Source organism: Silene latifolia, chromosome X (genome assembly GCF_048544455.1).
Source record: "Silene latifolia isolate original U9 population chromosome X, ASM4854445v1, whole genome shotgun sequence".
Taxonomy (NCBI): domain Eukaryota; kingdom Viridiplantae; phylum Streptophyta; class Magnoliopsida; order Caryophyllales; family Caryophyllaceae; genus Silene; species Silene latifolia.
The window spans coordinates 125092544-125111462 of record NC_133537.1 but is presented as its reverse complement, the minus strand read 5'-3'; positions in this window follow the sequence as shown (position 1 = coordinate 125111462).

Below are 18919 nucleotides of genomic sequence, written 5' to 3'. Positions count from 1 at the left end.
CCTGAACTTCCAAATTACAAACTTTATTTCATGGTTGAATAAAAAAAATATAAAAAAAAAGATGTAACTTACCAAAATTCACATCAAAATTTCTTAATTTACAATTAAAATTCCCATTTTACAATAAAAAAAAATTTAGTGAATTGATTAACATTTTTCATAGTAATATAGCTTATAAAAGTTATACAATTATTTATTTATTTAAAACTACACAAACTTGAAAAGAAAAACACATGAATAGCTTAATAATATTCTTAAACGTAAAATTATGGCATTTTATATTCAACCATTATTTAAGTTCAACCCACGATAATTTTCACATAAGTCCAATGATTTTCTTAAAGGCATCGTCGAATTTTTCACAAGTCTCTTCCAATTCCCTACCCTAGCCTAACAGTTACTCCATTTAACTCTCATACTAATTTTGCAATAATTTTTACCATCATAAAGATTATATAAAGAAACTCATTTATATACAATCCTTTGAATGCTTTTGTTTTTTTCAATTAATATTTATTTCATTTAAAGTTTGTGAACACTAATTTTAGTGTACATCATTTAACTTCCAAATTAGCATTATTTAGCCTCTCCTATTTAAGATCGTCTCATTTGTTTTCCTCCAAAACAATCATTTGGGGTGGTAAAAATTTGCAGTATTTTCTTTAACTTGAATTTGGAATGACGAATTACTAATTTGTGTATTGTTTTTTGTTGTACTTTTGTCTTGGAATGACGAATTACTCTTGATGCCATGCACACTCCACAGGTAAGGTTGCATTTACACTCATGGTCATTAGTAAGGTTTTTAACACTCTTTTTCATAATCTAACTCATGGTCTAAGGTTACATTCATGGTTTACTCCATAGGTAAGGTTACATTTACACTCATGGTTTGCGGTGTTGATGGAGGGCTAAGGTTACATTTACACTCATGGTCATTAGTAAGGTTTTTAACACTCTTTCTCATAATCTCACAATTAATCACTAATCTTTCACTAATTTACTATATATAATTTCTTTTCTAACTCACTTCTCTCACATCTCACATATCTACTTCTCTCTCATTCCAAAAAAAAATCCTAAAAAATACCCTCCACTCTCCCTCACTCACCCCAGATCTACCACAACACACCACCGCCACAACACACCACCATACCACTCTACCACCCGCAACAACACATCCTCCTCACCACAATCCGACCACCACCACAACAACATATCCTCCCTTCACCCCTCTTTTTTCCCACCACCACCACCACCACCACCACACCACCACACCCTCCCACGTACCCGACACCATCCCACACACCACCACTACGCACCATGCAGCAACCACACCATCGCCTCCTTCCTCACCAGCCTCCGCCAGATCTGACCACCTCACCCACACCGTCACAACCCAGCACGCCCCACCGCCACCTCCCTTCACTCGACATCAACAACTGAGGGCCAATACACTACCACCATCGACACCTTCACCACCATCGACACCTTCACTACCACCACAACACACCACGACTGCCACCTCTCCATCAATACTGCAAACAACCACCACCTTCCACCGTTTTTAAAATAAAAAAAAACTCAGATCTATTAATTTAAAACGAAAGGGGTTGTTGTTGTCGATGAGGTTGTTGTCGATGTATGGTGCGGTGGTGTGGTGGTCGTGTGGAGGCCATGGTGGCTGGTGATGTATGGGTTGTTGTTGTCGATGGTATTGTGTGCTGTCGATGTTGTTGGTCTTTTTTTTTCAAAATAGTTTGGTGTTCTTGTTGTCGATGGTGTGTGTTGTTCTTTTTTTTTTCTATTTCATCTGCTTGTTGATATGTTGTTGTTGATGGGTTGTTGTATTTTTCTTTTCTTTTTTTCTATTTCCTTTTTTTTTCAAAAATAGTTGTCGATATTTGGTGGTGTTGTCATCACTTTTTTTTTCCATTTGTTATTGTTATCACTTTCAGATCTCGCCTTTTTTTTAGATCTATAAAGTTACACTGTGGTGGTTTCAGATCTGTTTGTTTTTTTTGTGTTCTTTTACAGTTACACCTGTATTTCTTTAAATTTACACTTGTATTTCCTCACATTTACACTCGTCTTTTTTTTTCAGATCTATAAAATTACACTGTGGTGGTTTCAAATCTTTTTTATTCTTTTTGTTCTTTTACAGTTACACTCGTATTTCTTTAAATTTACACTTGTATTTCTTCACATTTACACTCGTATTACTTTAAATTTACACTTTTATTTCCTCACATTTACACTCGTATTTCCTTAAAGTTACACTAGTTATATATTTTTTTGCAAATCTCTTTTTGTTTTATATATTTTTTAATCTTGGCTTGTTTAAATTCGTCTTGTTATATATATTTTTTTAAGATTTACACTCGTATTTCATTACACTTGTATTCTATTTTTTTGGTTTCAGATCTAGTTTTTTTGCTTTATTTTTCACTTATTTTTTTTCAAAAGGTCTACTTTTTTATGAGAGTGGGTTGGTGGTGGAGGACTGTGCGGTGTCGGACGGTGGTGGTGTTTGTTGGCGGTCGGACTACAGTTACACTCATAAAGGACCAAAGTTACACTCTTAAAGGACCAAAGTTAAAATCAAAGGACGAAAGTTACACTTGTAAAACATTAAATTTACACTCGTAAAACTTCAAATTTACACTCGTATATCTTCAAATTTACACTTAAAATCCTACATTTACACTCGTAAAGCATCAAATTTACACTCGTACCATGTTAAGATTATATAAATTTCAATTTTCATATAGAAAATTGCCTAAAAAATCAAATTTACACTCTTAAAATATTACATTTACACTCGTAAAACATCAAAGTTACACTCGTAAAATGTTAAAATTATATAAATTCAAATTTTCCATCATAAAAAAATCAAAATTACACTCATAAAACATCAAAGTTACCCTTGTAAAATGTTAAAATTATATAAATTCAAAATTTCCGTCACAACAAAGTTAAAATTACACTCGAAAAACTTCAAATTTACACTCGTAAAATGTTAGAGTTACACTTGTAAAATTTTAAATTTGTATCAATTCAAAAATTTTATATACAAAAACCGCCTTAAAAGATTACATTTACACTCCTACAACTTACATTTACACTCATAAAACTCCTACAATATCAGAGTTACAAAAAACCGCCTTAAAATATCACATTTACACTTCTACAAGTTACAGTTACACTCGTAAAACTCTTACAATATCACATTTACACTCATTAATCACTCAAACTCAAAAGTGATTAAATTAGTGATTAAAGAGTGAAAAAACAATTAATTATATGATATAAATTGATTAGTGAGAATATTTTTTTGTTATTTTCAATCTCAACCATCCATTTCAATCCAACCATCCATTTTTTTTCCCTTTTATTTTTAATAGTCCTTAATCATTTTCCTCTCCATCCATCTAAACCATCTATTGAGTCTATCCAATGGCCCTTAGAGGGACTTAGTGACTCAATGGAAGAGGTGGACTCATTAGAACTCCTCCTCCCCTCTCTCTCTCTCTCTCTCTCTCTCTCTCTCTCTCTCTCTCTCTCTCTCTCTCTCTCTCTCTCTCTCTCTCTCTCTATATATATATATATATATATATGAGTCCTCTTACTATATATGAGTCCATAAGTCCTCTTAGAGGCCATTAGATGGAGGGAGATGAAGGGATGAGATGAACCCACCCAAAGTCATTAAATGGCTAATTAACACACCTTACTAATCCACCCTAATTAATCACTAATTTACTATATATTTGTATTCACTCACCCATTTCTCTCTCATCTCACACATTTCACCCACTCCCTCTCTCAAACTCCGAAAAATAAAAAACCCAAAAAATCCAAATAAATAAAAAACCCATATAAATAAATAAAAATCCAAATAAATCCAAAATCCAAAAAATCCAAAAAAATCAAAAAACCCAAAAAATCCAAATAAATCCAATTAAATCAAAATCTCTCTTCCTCATACACCACTACCTCACCCAACACCACCCACCTACCGCCCACCGTCTCACCACCCGATCTCGTTTCACTCTCAGTTAATGTTTTTTTCTTTTTCTTTTTCTTTCTGAATGTGTCTTTTTTATCGTTGTTTTTTTTTTCCGGTTTTGTGTTAAATTTGTTGTTTGGAGTTGTTTTTTTTCTATTTGTTAGTATTAATTTTAGACATACTAAAGTTATTAAAATTCATATTTTGACATTTCAAATATCGTCTTGTTTATTGTTTTTTCAATTCTCGTTCTTTAAAATTCGTCTTGTCAAATAAATTTTTCAGTTTTAGTATTTAAATTTAAATGTATATTTATTTATTTTCTCAAATTTCAATGTTTATAACAAAGTACCTCTTGTTTTATAAATTATTTAAAATCTCGTCTTGTTAAATTTCGTCTTGTTTTATAAAATTTTCAGTTTTAGTATTTAAACTTCAACGTGTATAACTTTACTAACATTATGTATAACTTCAATCCACAATATGTATAACTTCAATGCCATTATGTACAACTTCATTGCATATTATACAAAAAAGGACTAAAGTTATACTCTTATGAACTAAAGTTATACAATTTTGGACTAAAGTTATACAAAAAAGGACTAAAGTTATACTATTATGGACTAACACAATTTTGGACTAAAGTTATACAAAAAAGGACTAAAGTTATACGATTATGGACTAAAGTTATACAATTTTGGACAAAAGTTATTCAGAAAAGGATTAAAGTTATACTATAGGTAAATTTACAGGACAAGTTTATATAAATTGTCATACTGTAATTTTAGTTTTTTTTGTGTAACTTTAGTACAAAATTATGTAGCTTTAGTCAAAAATTGTGCAACTTTAGTCCAAAAAAAGGAGAAATGAGAAGAATAAGAGATTTAGTATTATAAATTTATAACTTTAATCCATAATGATATAACTTTTGTCCTAAATATTGTAACTTTAATGTTTAAAGGGTATAACTTTAGTCGTAAATAGTGCAACTTTAGTCCATAATAGTATAACTTCAGTCATTTTTTGTATAACTTTAGTCCAAATTTGTGTAACTTTAATCCAAAATTGTGTAACTTTAATCCATAATAGTATAACTTCAGTCATTTTTTGTATAACTTTAGTCCAAATTTGTGTAACTTTAGTCCAAAATTGTATAACTTTAGTACAAATATAAATCCAGATTTGAAAGCAACACAATAAGAAGATGAGATTGAAGTTACACATATTGTCAGTGAAGTTGCACATAATGCCATTGAAGTTGCGCATAATGAACATTAAAGTTGCACATAATGAACACTAAAGTTACACATTATAAATTGTGAACAAAAATTAACCAATAAGTAAAAAAAGTAGACTCCATTTTATTTATTATGTTGAATTTATGTAATTTTAGTACAAAGTATATGTAACTTTAATTTTTCAAGGGTGTAACTTTAGTCGTAAATAGTATAACTTTAGAGGTTAATAGTATAACTTTATTTTGATTATTGTATAACTTTAGCACAAAATATGGAACTTTAAAAAAAGAGAAATAAAAAACCAAAATACTAAAAATCAATTCTAGATCTGAAAGTAGTAACACTGAAAATTTCAAAAAAAAACCAACAATAATATTGCAAAAAAAAAAACCATCTGAACTTTAAGATTAGAATTTAAAAAAAAAACCAACAATAACAAAAACAAAAAAGAAACGAAAAAAGAATCGAAAATAACTTTAATCCATAATAACAAAAACCCGTTAATCTAACAAAAAACCCGTTAATCTAAGAAAAAACCAAATAACAATAACAAAAAAAACCAAATAACAAAATCATGATTCATAAAAAAAAACTTAACAATGAAAAATAAAAATTTAATTTATTACTAAAAATTAAAAAAACCGTCTCACAACAACACCAACACACAAATACTAAAAAAAAAATATACAAATTGAGTTATATAAAATAGATCTATAACTTTTGTATTTTATGCGTATAACTTTAGTCGTAAATAGTATAACTTTAATATGACAAGGGTATAACTTTAGTCGTAAATATACTCCATTTTATTTATTATGTTGAGCTTATGTAATTTTAGTACAAAGTCTATGTAACTCTAATTTTTCAAGGGTACTGTAACTTAGTCGCAAATAGTATAACTTCAGTCCTAAATAGTATAACTTTAGTTGTAAATAGTGCAACGCCGTAAATAGTGTAACTTTCATCACAAATAGTGTAACTTTCCTCACAAAATTAAACCTGAAAAAATAAAATAAACCAAAGTAAATCTGAAAAATAAAAAAATGAACATTAAAAATAGAACAAAGACCCATACAAAAAACGAGATCGGTAAAAGGGAAGTGAAAAATAAAAACAAAAAAAAATAAAAAATGAGAAAAATAAAACATCGACAAAAGCAAATAAAACATCGACAAATCAACAAACCACAAAGACAACAAACATCGAAAGATTTGAAAAATCGAAAAAACACCACAACAATTCGTCAAATCACCAAACTTATTTCGGTGGTGAGGAGCGTGGGCGGCGTGAGGAGTGTGGATGGTTGCTGTCGGTTTCGTGGGTGGAGGACAGTCGGTGTGAGGCCGTCGGCGTGAGGAGTGTGGGTTGCAGGCCGTCGTTTTCTTGGTAGATCTAAGACGAGGAAATTGTGGGGTCGGGCGGTGATGTCGTGGGGGTGGTGGTGTTTGTTGTGGTGGGTCAGAATGGTGGGAGGTCGTGTTGGTTGGGTGGTGTTGTGGTGGTTGCTGTCGGTGGGGTCGGAGGTGGGCGGTTTTGGTGAATGTGGAGTAAAGGAGGGAGGACGGTGGTCAGAATAGGTGTTGGGGAGGACGGTTGCGTGTGCTTGTTGTCGTCGTGGTAGGAGTGTCGGGGTGGTCGGGGAGACAGGTGGCTTGTGGCGGGAGGACGGTGGTCAGTGGTGCTAGGCAATGGCAGATCCGGTGTCGGGGGCCTGATATGCGGTTGTGCGCGGTGGTGGGTGACGTCGTGGGGCTGGAAGTTGGTGGTGGTGGGTGGCGCTAAATGGAGGAAAAGAGAGTAGATGAGGAATATTTTGTTTTGGGTTTTTTTTACAGAAATATGGGAGTGAAGAAAGAGAGAGAAAGGGAATGAGAGAAATGTGAGAGAATGAATAAAGAGGAAGTGAGTAGGGAGATTAGAATGGGGAAGAAGTTATGGAGGATTAGGAAGAAGTTATGGAGGATTAAGAAGGGAGATTTATGGCCCTTCATTGAGATGTAATCTCAACCCTCTATTCCCTTCATCCAAGAGCCCTTATGAGGACTTAAATGATATGAAGGACTCATGACAACCCCCTCTCTCTCTCTCTCTCTCTCTCTCTCTCTCTCTCTCTCTCTCTCTCTCTCTCTCTCTCTCTCTCTCTCTCTCTCTCTCTCTCTCTATCTATCTATCTATCTATCTATCTATCTCTCTCTCTCTCTCTCTATCTATCTATCTATCTATCTATCTATCTATCTATCTATCTATCTATCTATCTATCTATCTATCTATCTATCTATATATCTATCTATCTATCTATCTATATATATATATATATATATATATATATATATATATATATATATATATATATATATATATCGAGTCAAGTTCTTATGAGTACACCTAAATATTTGAGTCCCTAAATCTTCTCTATATCCCTTAGATCTTCCACTAAGGATGGTTGAGATTGAAAGCAACAAAACACACTTAACACTAATTAGTTTCATATACACTAATTAATCCACTTTCTCTCTCTAGCTTTAATTATACATTCACTAATTCATTATCATACACTTAACAAAAAAAAGTCTTCTTATGCTTCAAAGTTTATACAAATTTTACGAGTGTAATTCTAATAGGAAAAAGTGTAACTTTAAAAAAAAAAAGCGGTTTTGACGTAATTTTTTTTTTTTTTTAATGTTTGAGACGAGTTTACGATATTTTAGTATTTTTAGAGTGTAACTTTAACAGAAAAAAGTGTAATTTTAAACTACGAAGCGGTTGTGACGTATATTATTTTGAAATTTGTAAGTTTATACAAATTTTATGACCCTTTAACTATTTTAAAAGTGTAATTTTAACAAAAACAAAAGTGTAGCTTTAACAAAAAGAAAGCAGTTTTGACGGATTTTTCAAATTTTACGACAAATTTTGAGAAATATTATTTTGTATTTTTCAAATTTTAACACAACTCATTATAAACTGAGTGATTTATAAGTGTAACTTTAGTCTTTTATAAGTGTAATTTTAGTCCATTAAAGTGTAATTTTAATCTATTAAATTGTAATTTTAGTCCAGAAGTGTAACTTTAGTACATTAAAGTGTAATTTTAGTCCATTAAATTGTAATTTTAGTCCATTGAGAGTGTACACTACTACAGATACAGGCTATAACAACGGTTAAAAACCGTTGTTATATAAAAAAGCGGACGTTGTTAAAGCGTCCGTTGTAAAAGGTTTTAACAACAGTTGGTTTTCTTAGGAACCCGTTGTTAAAACTATTAACAACGGTTTTAAGTTTAAAAACCCGTTGTGGAAAGTGTGACTCAATTTTGGGGGAAAAGTTATAACAACGGGTTGTAATATACAAAACCGTTGTTATAACTAAAGACAACGGGTTGTTTCTCAATAACCGTTGTTGTTTGTTTTTAAAAAATAAAAAAAATTAAATTAAATATTACTAGATGCATGAATAATTACGGCCCGTTATAATTCCGATGCATGCATTATTACCGCCATCCCTGTGCATATGAATGGACAATATGGAATGAGAAGGGTTATAATAAGATTTGAAACAGCAGAGAGAGATATGATGATGATTATGGCACAACTTCCTAACATATATTAATTAAAAAACAACTCAAACCACACATTACTTAGTATAAATACATGCATTATCTCAACTACTATTCCATTATCTCACTATCTCCAAACCCTAACTGCTAAAACAAACTCCAAACCCTAATTAATCTTTCAAATAAACTCCAAACTTCATCAACAAAATGAATGATATCATCCTTAAGACTCTTACTATGATCGAGAACAACAACAGTTTCATCCGCCGGTTGCTCCACATTGAGGACAGTTTCAGGAGCTACCTTGTGGATGCTCTATCCGTACTCAAGGACGCCAAAAAAGATGGCTTGACAGAGCAGCAGTTGTTGCAGCTATATGACGATATAGCAACTGTTGAACGGAACCTCCAAATAGCTAAGGAGGAGAGGACGGATATCATAGAAGAGATAAGTTTAGTCATTGAGAGGGTAACCTTAATAGAGATAAGTGTAAATTTAATGGAGATAAGTGTAATTTTAATAGATAAAAGTGTAATTTTAATGGAGAAAAGTGTAACTTTAATAATAGAGAAAAATGTAACTTTAACAGAAAAAGTGTAACTTTAATAGAGATAAGTGTAACTTTAATAGAGAAAAATATAACTTTAATAAAGAAAACTGTAATTTTGATAAGTGGAACTTTTATAGAGAAAAGTATAACTTTAATAGAGAAAAATGTAACTTTAATAGAGAAAAATGTAACTTTAATAGAGAAACTGTAATTTTAATAAAGAAAACTGTAATTTTGATAAGTGTAATTTTAATAGAGAAAAGTGTAACTTTAATAGTAAAAAGTGTAACTTTATTAAAGATAAGTGTAACTTTAATTTTACTAGAAAATTAAAAATCAACAAAAAAAGGGTGAAAAATGAGATTTGAAATAAACAAATCTGAAAAATGGTAAAACATATCACAATTTAAAAAATTTAAAAAGTAAATGAACTATTAAAACAAAAATCAAAATTTCTTTTTTCATAACTAGATCCAAAAAACGAATTTGTTTAACAATTAAAGGAGATCTCAAAAAAAAAGACCAACACACGTCTCACACTACTACCAAAACACAACCATTAACATCTCAAAATCCTTCAAAAATAAGGAGATCTCAAAAAAAAAAAAAAAATGAAAAAAAAACGAGAAAACGAAATCTGCCACAACCCAGAAAACAAATATTGAAAAGTAGATCTAGAAAAAAGCAAAACAAAAGAAAAAAAATCAAAGAAAAAAAATGAAAGTGGAAGGAGGTGGCGGCAGTCGGCGTGAAGGAGGGAGGCGGCGAGAAAGGAGGGAGTCGAGGTCGGGGGTTGAGGTGGTTGTGGGGCTATTGTGGTGGCGGATGTGTGCGGTGGGTGCTGCGGCAGTGGTAGGTGGTGGCAGATCTGGTGGCAGAAAGTGACGGTGATGGTGGAGGGCTGGTTAAGGGAGGGTGGCAGAAGGCGGCAACAGATTTGGGGTGAGGAAGGGTGGTGGGTCGTGAGTGGTGGCCGCGGTGGTGGTTGGGGGTAGGGAAGGTCGGTTTCGGTGTGGTGTGAGGGTGTGGGCAGGGAGTGGTGGCCGTGGTGGTAGTGTTGGGGTTGGTGTCCTTAACAGTTAGTGCAAGGACTTATAAACCTCTAAAAGGATCAAAGGGCATACTTTGGTATTATTATCAGTTGATCCACGTTTATCAATAACGGTTGGCTTGCTAGATAAGTTTGACGTTATTGTCATACAGATGGCGGTGATCAACTGGTCCCTAAAAGTCACACCTATAGGATACGTTCGAGAGACGTGACAAGATGGAAATACTTGTCATGTAGATGCCAAAATTGACTAACCAGTTAGTCCGAGTTATTTGACTAGTAATTAGTCAAATATGTGATGTTGAGATATTATATTTAATACGGATTAAATATCATGGGCTAAGGCGAATTAACCAGTTAATTCGTAAAATTAAATATAAACGATTTATATTTAATTAAATGTATATTGAATATAATTATACAATACTGCTTTGTCGGACACGAATTAATAATTCAGCTAACCCGTATTATTAGCTGATGCCTTAATTTCCGATAACCGATAACAGTTTATAATATAAACCCGTCATATACATTTTAGCATTTGGCGAACTGGACCTCGAGCTAAAATTAAGAGGAAGTGGAAGCCCACTTCCCCATGCATGCACTCGGTCCGGCCGAACCAAACAAAAGGAGAGACTCCCTCTCCTTTTGACCGAGACAATTTCATTTACAGAAAAACTAGGGTTTTGAAGAGTATTCTTCTCTGAAAAACCTGAGATCTCTCATCTCGACAAAACTCACATCAGTTCTCCCTATATTGCAAGGCAATCGGAGAACATCTTCTAGCACAAGGGCATATCTCGGACAAGGTCTTGGGTGCAACGATTAGGAGGAAATCTGGTTTGATTTCTGTTCTTTACGCCGTTCATCAAGGACCCGAGGTTGATTTCTTGTTCCTTATCGTTTTTATGTTTTATGACAATTTTCACATGTAAATTTTACGTTATAGTCCTACAATTAAAGGGGTAGTATACGGATATTAACCCACAAGTGGTATCAGAGCGAGGCCACGTAAAATTTTATATGTGTTTTTCATCAAACGATTGTTGAAACGATGAATTATGGTTAAAAAAATTGTCACGGCTCACATTTTTTTTTTACTCGGCAGCCATATTTTTTTTACTCGGCAGAAATTTTTTTTTAATTACTGCGTCTTTGGTTGCTTTGGGAACCGTGTCCTGTTTACACGGTTGCTCTAGTTGTTGTTTTGTCTCGAAATCCATGCCGTTTCATGTTTTACACGGCTGTTTTGTTTCAATTTTCATGTTGTTTTTACATGTTGTTATTTTATACGGAGATTATAGCAACATGTCAAGTTTTTGTCAATTGTTAAATTTGTTTTGATGCGTTTTCGATCAAAATTGCTATTGATTTTGTCTCGACAAACTGTTTTCACGAGGGTTTTGAAGTTTCAGCCATATAAGCATTCGATCGAGCGTATTTCTACTCGATCGAGTGCTGTTTCTGTCTTGTTTTTGCTCGATCGAGTCCCTGTTGTACTTCGATCGACCTGTTCAAAACCTTTTGCTCGATCGAGTCCTTCATTTGTACTCGATCGACACGCTTTCAAAACCCCTGCGCTCGATCGAGTTGTCCTCGTACTCGATCGAGCAGATTTCTTGATATAGGTACTGATCGACCACCGGTGTTGTCGATCGAGCACCTCTGGTTAGTTATACCTCTCGATCGACTTGCGTTCAGTCGATCGAGCCCTTTTGTCCCTCGATCGAGCACTTATGTCCCAGGATCGAAGGATTTCGTCTTTAACAGCTTTGAAAATTTGTTTCTTTTGATTTAAATTTTCTTTTGGCTTCTATATGTACTTTATACGGATATAGTACACTCGCTTAATAGTGAATCAGTTCACTCACGTACCATATAGTTGTTTTAAAGCGTCTTTAAAATGACGGATTGTAATGGATTAAAATTAAATGATAGAAGCGGTTTTATCACATGAATTTTAATCATTAAAAGGTGGTTTGGATAATTTTAACATAATTACGGAATTATGTCACGAATGAATTTGTTTTTAGTTGATGCATTTTATTTATCGTAAATTATGAATGCCGTGAATGCCTTTTTATTACGTATTTAATTTTTACAATTAATTGTAACTTAGTGTGGCCTTAGTAGAACGTGTTACCGTAATGATGGAACACGGTCTTGGTTGTATTTTGAGATCTCGCATCTCCGTTTTGGTTTTTTTTTTTCACTTGTAATTACAGTTTTAATTAGAATGTAAATAGGTTTATATTTGTAATTTTAAATTGTAATTTTTGAGAAGACCAAAGATGGAGACCAGATGCTCACTCCCGCTACTTGGATCAAGATGGAACATCAAGACAAGCTTTTCGGGTCCAACGGTGGATTCCAAAGTTGTATTTTGTTCTTATACTAGGATAGGCCACACTAGGAATTTTTATTTACGTATTGCATTCCTTTATTTATTTTTCGCAACGATTATTTGCATCATATTCCGCCTAAAAACCAAACCACCTATAATTTATTGCATGAAAACTGACACATATAGAGGTCACGAGTTAGTTTTCATTGACATTCTCATGTCACACGTTTTAAGCCATCATCCAAATAAATTCATTCACGACAGACGCTAGTTATTCGTTCACTTAAAATGAATTATAATTTTGTTGATGGGATCTTCCTCGTATAAACTAAAATTGAGAACGGTCTTTATAGGTCAAACTCCAATGAGTCCCTTCTTCGTCGGTAGGCATACTATGACCCCTTCTACGTCGGGTAAGTTGGAACCGATTGACCTATTTTATCTCAACACTATGGTCACTCGTACGATCCTGTGATCATGGTGGACTATAGATAGGATTTACAGAAATCTATCGACCAAGAGTTCTTCCGGAAGAATTAGCTAAACAGTTGGCTTATCAATTTACAGAAATTGAGTCTTGGGATCACTTGTATCATTCTTGAGGGAGATCAATTATGCAAGTGCGAGAGTCTACATGTTTAAAATGAATTTTAAAATAGACTTAAATCACCTCGATGAGTTGCTTATTTCGTTTTGTTTTTCTTTCTTTTTCAGTGTAGATCACGATTTTAAACTGCTAAACATCAAATGGCTGGTTCAAGTGATAACCCAATGCCAAGTGCCACATTGGACCGTGAGTCCTGGCTTAGGATCTTCATGAATCAGATGAATCAGTCTACTCGACTAAAGAATGATGTATCCAACTTCGCGGACTGGGAGGCGGCATTACGGAATGCTGCCGCTGCTGACGGGAAGCTCAAATATCTCTTGGAGCCCATCCCGGCAAACCCAGGTCCCACGGCTAGAGCTGCAGAAGTCACCAAGTTTAATGACTTCTGTATGGAAGCGGGTGCGATTAAAAACGTACTCATTTTTGCAATGGAACCCAATTTGCAGAAACGCTTCATAGCCCATGGTGCAAACAAGATTTTCACCACGCTCACCAAGGAATTCTCGAAAGCACCGAGAATCGTGACCTATGAGCATACCACTCGCTTCTTTGATGCGAGACTCCAGAAGGGCCAACCGGTTAGCCCACACATTCTCAGCATGATTGAGAATGTCGAGAAACTGGAGACCTTTAACTGCAACATCAGCGAGAACATTGTTATCGACCGTATTCTTCACTCACTCCACGATGATTATTCGCAATTCAGAGCGAATTACTATATGAATGATTTGAAGAAAACTCCCCATGAATTGCACTCCCTCCTCGTATGCACCGACCGAAGGACATGAAGTTCAGTGGGAGCTCGAAACAGGATGTTCTTGTTGTGTCAAACAAAGGGAAAGGTAAGGGCAAAGCTCCGGCAAACCTAACAGTAGGCAAGGCGAAGTTCAAGAAGTCGGGTTCAGGTAAGAGTGGTCCTGGTGAGGCGAGCAACTCATCAGGCATGACAAAGAGCAAGAGTGAAAACATGGAATGCCATCATTGCCACAAGACTGGGCATTGGAGACGCACATGTCCTGTTTATCATGAGGACTTAAAGGCAGGTCGTGTTAAACCTGTTGGTATGTCTTCTCTCTCTTCTACTTTTATTCATATGATTGAGATTAACCACGCAAGTTACGGAACTTGGGTACTTGATACTGGTTGTGGTTCTCATCTGTGTAATCATGTGCAGGGGCTCCGAAACATCGAACCCCTCGTAAAGGGTGAGGTGGACCTGCGTGTTGGAAATGGAGCAAGAGTAGCTGCCATCTCCAAGGGGACATATGTGATCCAGCTTCCTAGCGGATTTGAGTTGTCTTTATTTGACTGCTATTATGTTCCTAGTCTTTCGAAAAACATTATTTCGGTTTAAGCGCTTGATAAACTTGGTTTTTCATTTGTAATAGAAAATAATTCTTGCATTTTCTCATTACACGATATGATTCTGAAAAGGCGGTCTCCATGAACGGAATTTATGTTTTAGATCAGACCTCGGAAATATTACACGTAATGAATAAAAAGTTAAAGGTTGGTGACAAAGATCAAACGTATCTATGGCACTGCCGTATGGGACATATTAATGAGAAACGCGTAAAACAGCTCATCAAACATGGAGCTATCTCGGCTTTTGATTTTCAATCATTTGGCACGTGTGAATCATGTCTCATCGGTAAGATGACTCGGATTTCCTTCAAAGGTGTTGGAATGCGCGCTGCTGACCTATTAGGGCTCATACACACGGATGTATGTGGTCCTATGTCAATCACCGCACGAGAAGGCTATAGGTATTTCATCACTTTCACGGACGATTTAAGTAGATATGGCTATGTCTACTTAATGAAGCACAAAAGTGAATCCTTTGAGAAATTCAAAGAATACCAGAATAGGGTACAGAACCTATTGGGTAGAAAGATAAAAACACTGCGTTCGGATCGTGGTGGCGAGTATCTTTCTCACGAGTTTGATCAACACCTAAAGGACTGTGGGATTGCCCTACGATTAACTCCACCGAACACCTCGGTTGAATGGTGTGTCCGAACGGAGAAATCGAACACTACTTGATATGGTTCGATCCATGATGAGTCACACGGTTTTACCTGATTCGTTATGGGGTTATGCTCTTTTGTCACCGCTCTAATACTTAACCAAGTCCGTCTAAAGCTGTTGACAAGACTCCATATGAACTATGGAAGGGAACGGTCCCTAACTTGTCCTTTATACGGGTTTGGGGCTGCGAGGCTTATGTCAAGTGGAGACACGAAGATAAGCTCGGCCCGCGATCGGTCAAGACATACTTTATAGGTTATCCTAAAGGAACACGTGGTCATTACTTCTATTCGCCAACCGAACAACGTGTTTTTGTTGCGGCTAGTGCGACATTCTTAGAGAAGGAATTTCTCGAGAATGCAAAGAGTGATAGAACCTTCGACCTGTCGGAGATTCCAGAACCAAACACCGAGCAACCATTGGAGGAACCTATTCCTTCAATCCCGGCTGCGGTGAACATTCCTGAGGAACCTAGGAGGTCGGGAAGAGTCTCTATTCCTCCAGACAGATACATTGGTATGGTCGAGGAACATGACATAGATGACGTTCTACTCTTAACGAGTAGTGAACCCGCAACCTATAAAGGTGCCATGACTAGTTCTGACTCAAAACTATGGCTTGAGGCCATGCAATCCGAGATGGACTCTATGTATGAGAACAACGTATGGGATCTTGTTGACTTACCTGCTAAGGTTCGTCCCCTTCAATGCAAATGGCTTTACAAGATAAAGCATTCTGTGGAAGGTCAACAAGATATCTACAAAGCACGACTAGTTGCTAAAGGTTTCACCCAAGTGCCAGGTTTGCACTACGATGAGATTTTTGCACCCGTAGTCATGCTGCGTTCCATTCGGATTATCTTAGCGATCGCCGCTTTTCATGACAATGAAATTTGGCAAATGGACGTGAAAACCGCCTTCTTAAACGGCTTTTTGGAGGAAGAGTTGTACATGGTACAACCCGAAGGTTTCATCGATCCAGTACATCCTAAGAAAGTGTGCAAGCTTAAGCGTTCCATTTATGGACTTAAGCAAGCATCAAGGAGTTGGAATCATCGCTTCGACCAAGTGATAAAAGACAATGGATTTACTCGATCGGTCGAGGAACCATGTCTATATATCAAGTCGAGTGGGAGCAAGATTGTCTTCCTAATATTGTATGTTGACGACATACTCCTGATTGGGAATGACATACCTCTCTTAACTTCGGTGAAAGTATGGTTGAAAAACCATTTCCAGATGAAAGATCTGGGAGAGGCACAGAGAATTCTAGGCATCCATATCTATCGAGATAGATCACGACGGATGTTATCTCTCAGCCAGGAGTCTTACATAGACAAAGTCCTAGAGAGATTCAGCATGACTAACTCCAAGAAGGGTTCCTTCCTATGGCTCCGGGGTGCATTTGAGCCGATCTCGGCACCGAGAGACACCGGAAGAGAAAGAGCGCATGACACGGATTCCTTATGCTTCGGCTATAGGATCAATCATGTATGCCATGATATGCACACGTCCGGACGTGGCATATGCATTGAGTATGACAAGTCGATTCCAACAAAGATCCGGTGAACCACATTGGTGGCATCAAGAACATTCTTAAGTACCTACGGAGGACTAAAGATTGGGCATTGACTTATGGAGGCTCTCAAACGCTATGCGCAACCTAAGATTCTGTGAGATGCTAGCTTCCAAACGGATCGAGATGACTCGAAATCTCGGTCTGGATTCGTTTTTACTCTTAATGGCGCTGCATCACTGGAAGAGTTCGAAACAAATCTATTCTGATGCAGATTCTACGACCGAGTCCGAGTACTATGCCGCGTCTGAAGCAACAAAGGAAGCGATATGGATGCGTCAATTCTTACATGGACTATCTGTAGTGCCTAGTTCGAATGACCCGATCACCATCTATTGCGACAATAGTGGTGCCATCTTCCAGGCTAAGGAGCCAAAGTCTAGCAACAAATCTAGACATGTACAACGGAAAGCTCATCTAATCCGGGATTACGTGGAGCAAAAGGAAGTAGTGATAGAAAAGATTGCTACTGATGATAACATAGCAGATCCTCTCACTAAAGCATTACGACAAGATAAGCATGAAGGGCACGTTAATTCCATGGGAATTAAACGTGTTCCTAAGTTGTAGTACTCTTTTATGGATCAGATTCATACTCTCTTGTACTCTATACGACATCATCGTTTTGATATTTTTATATATATTTTGTTTTTCATGTGGAATTGTACGACAATTTTGAACACCACAAAGTGAACTGAACAAACATCATATCTTTTTCAGTCCTTAATTGCCCACATGAGCTGATAACTCTGGCAATTATTTTGTGACGTTGGTTGATGGTGGGTTCAACGAGCCATAAGTCAACCGGTTGACTGACCAATCACAGAGGCGATTTATACGGATATTTCGTAGGACACTATTGTGACATCGACGTGGAGTCCTAAATGTTTCATAACATTCGCTTGCCCGTCGTGGATAGGACTTCCATGGTGATCCTTAGAGTCGAATCTCTTGACTATCGACTGTCTCTTGAGACTACGGCCGATTTTGGGTGACTTTGGTTTCTTTCTCACGGTCATCCGTAACGTGGGGGCCAAGTAGATTTTTTTCTCGTCATTTCATGCTTTGTGCTTAGATCGGAAGGAGTCGAGTTGAAGGAAATATTCACCTTTATCAGTACTCGATATTTCTCGGGGCCACTCGAGGAGTCAGAATCGAAATGCATGGCCATGCTCGGATACGGATTCGTTTTATCGGTTAAGTTACTCTCTAGTCGGGAAACCACTCATGATACGGATCGATTGTAAAATACGACCTTTGCGGATCCGGATCTGCAAATTGTTTTACATTGAGTGGGAGAAATTTTTAAATGAATATGAGAATCGGTTATCGCACATACACTTGTACGGACAAGTGGGAGTTTGTTGGAGCTTGTGTCCTCCGGTTAGTGCGGATAACGTCATTGCACATGCACTTGTACGGACAAGTGGGAGCTTGTTGGGGTTAGTGTCCTTAACGGTTAGTGCAAGGACTTATAAACCTCTAAAAGGATCAAAGGGCATACTTTTGGTATTATTATCGGTTGATCCACGTTTATCAATAACGGTTGGCTTGCTAGATAAGTTTGACGTTATTGTCATACGGATGGCGGTGATCAACCGGTCCCTAAAAGTCACACCTATAGGATACGTTCGAGAGACGTGACGATGGAAATCTTGTCATGTAGATGCCAAAATTGACTAACCCGTTAGTCCGAGTTATTTGACTAGTAATTAGTCAAATATGTGATGTTGAGATATTATATTTAATACGGATTAAATATCATGGGCTAAGGCGAATTAACCAATTAATTCGTAAAATTAAATATAAACGATTTATATTTAATTAAATGTATATTGAATATAATTATACAATCTTTTTTGTCGGACACGAATTAATAATTCACTAACCCGTATTATTAGGCGATGCCTTAATTTCCGATAACCGATAACAATTTATAATATAAACCCGTCATATAC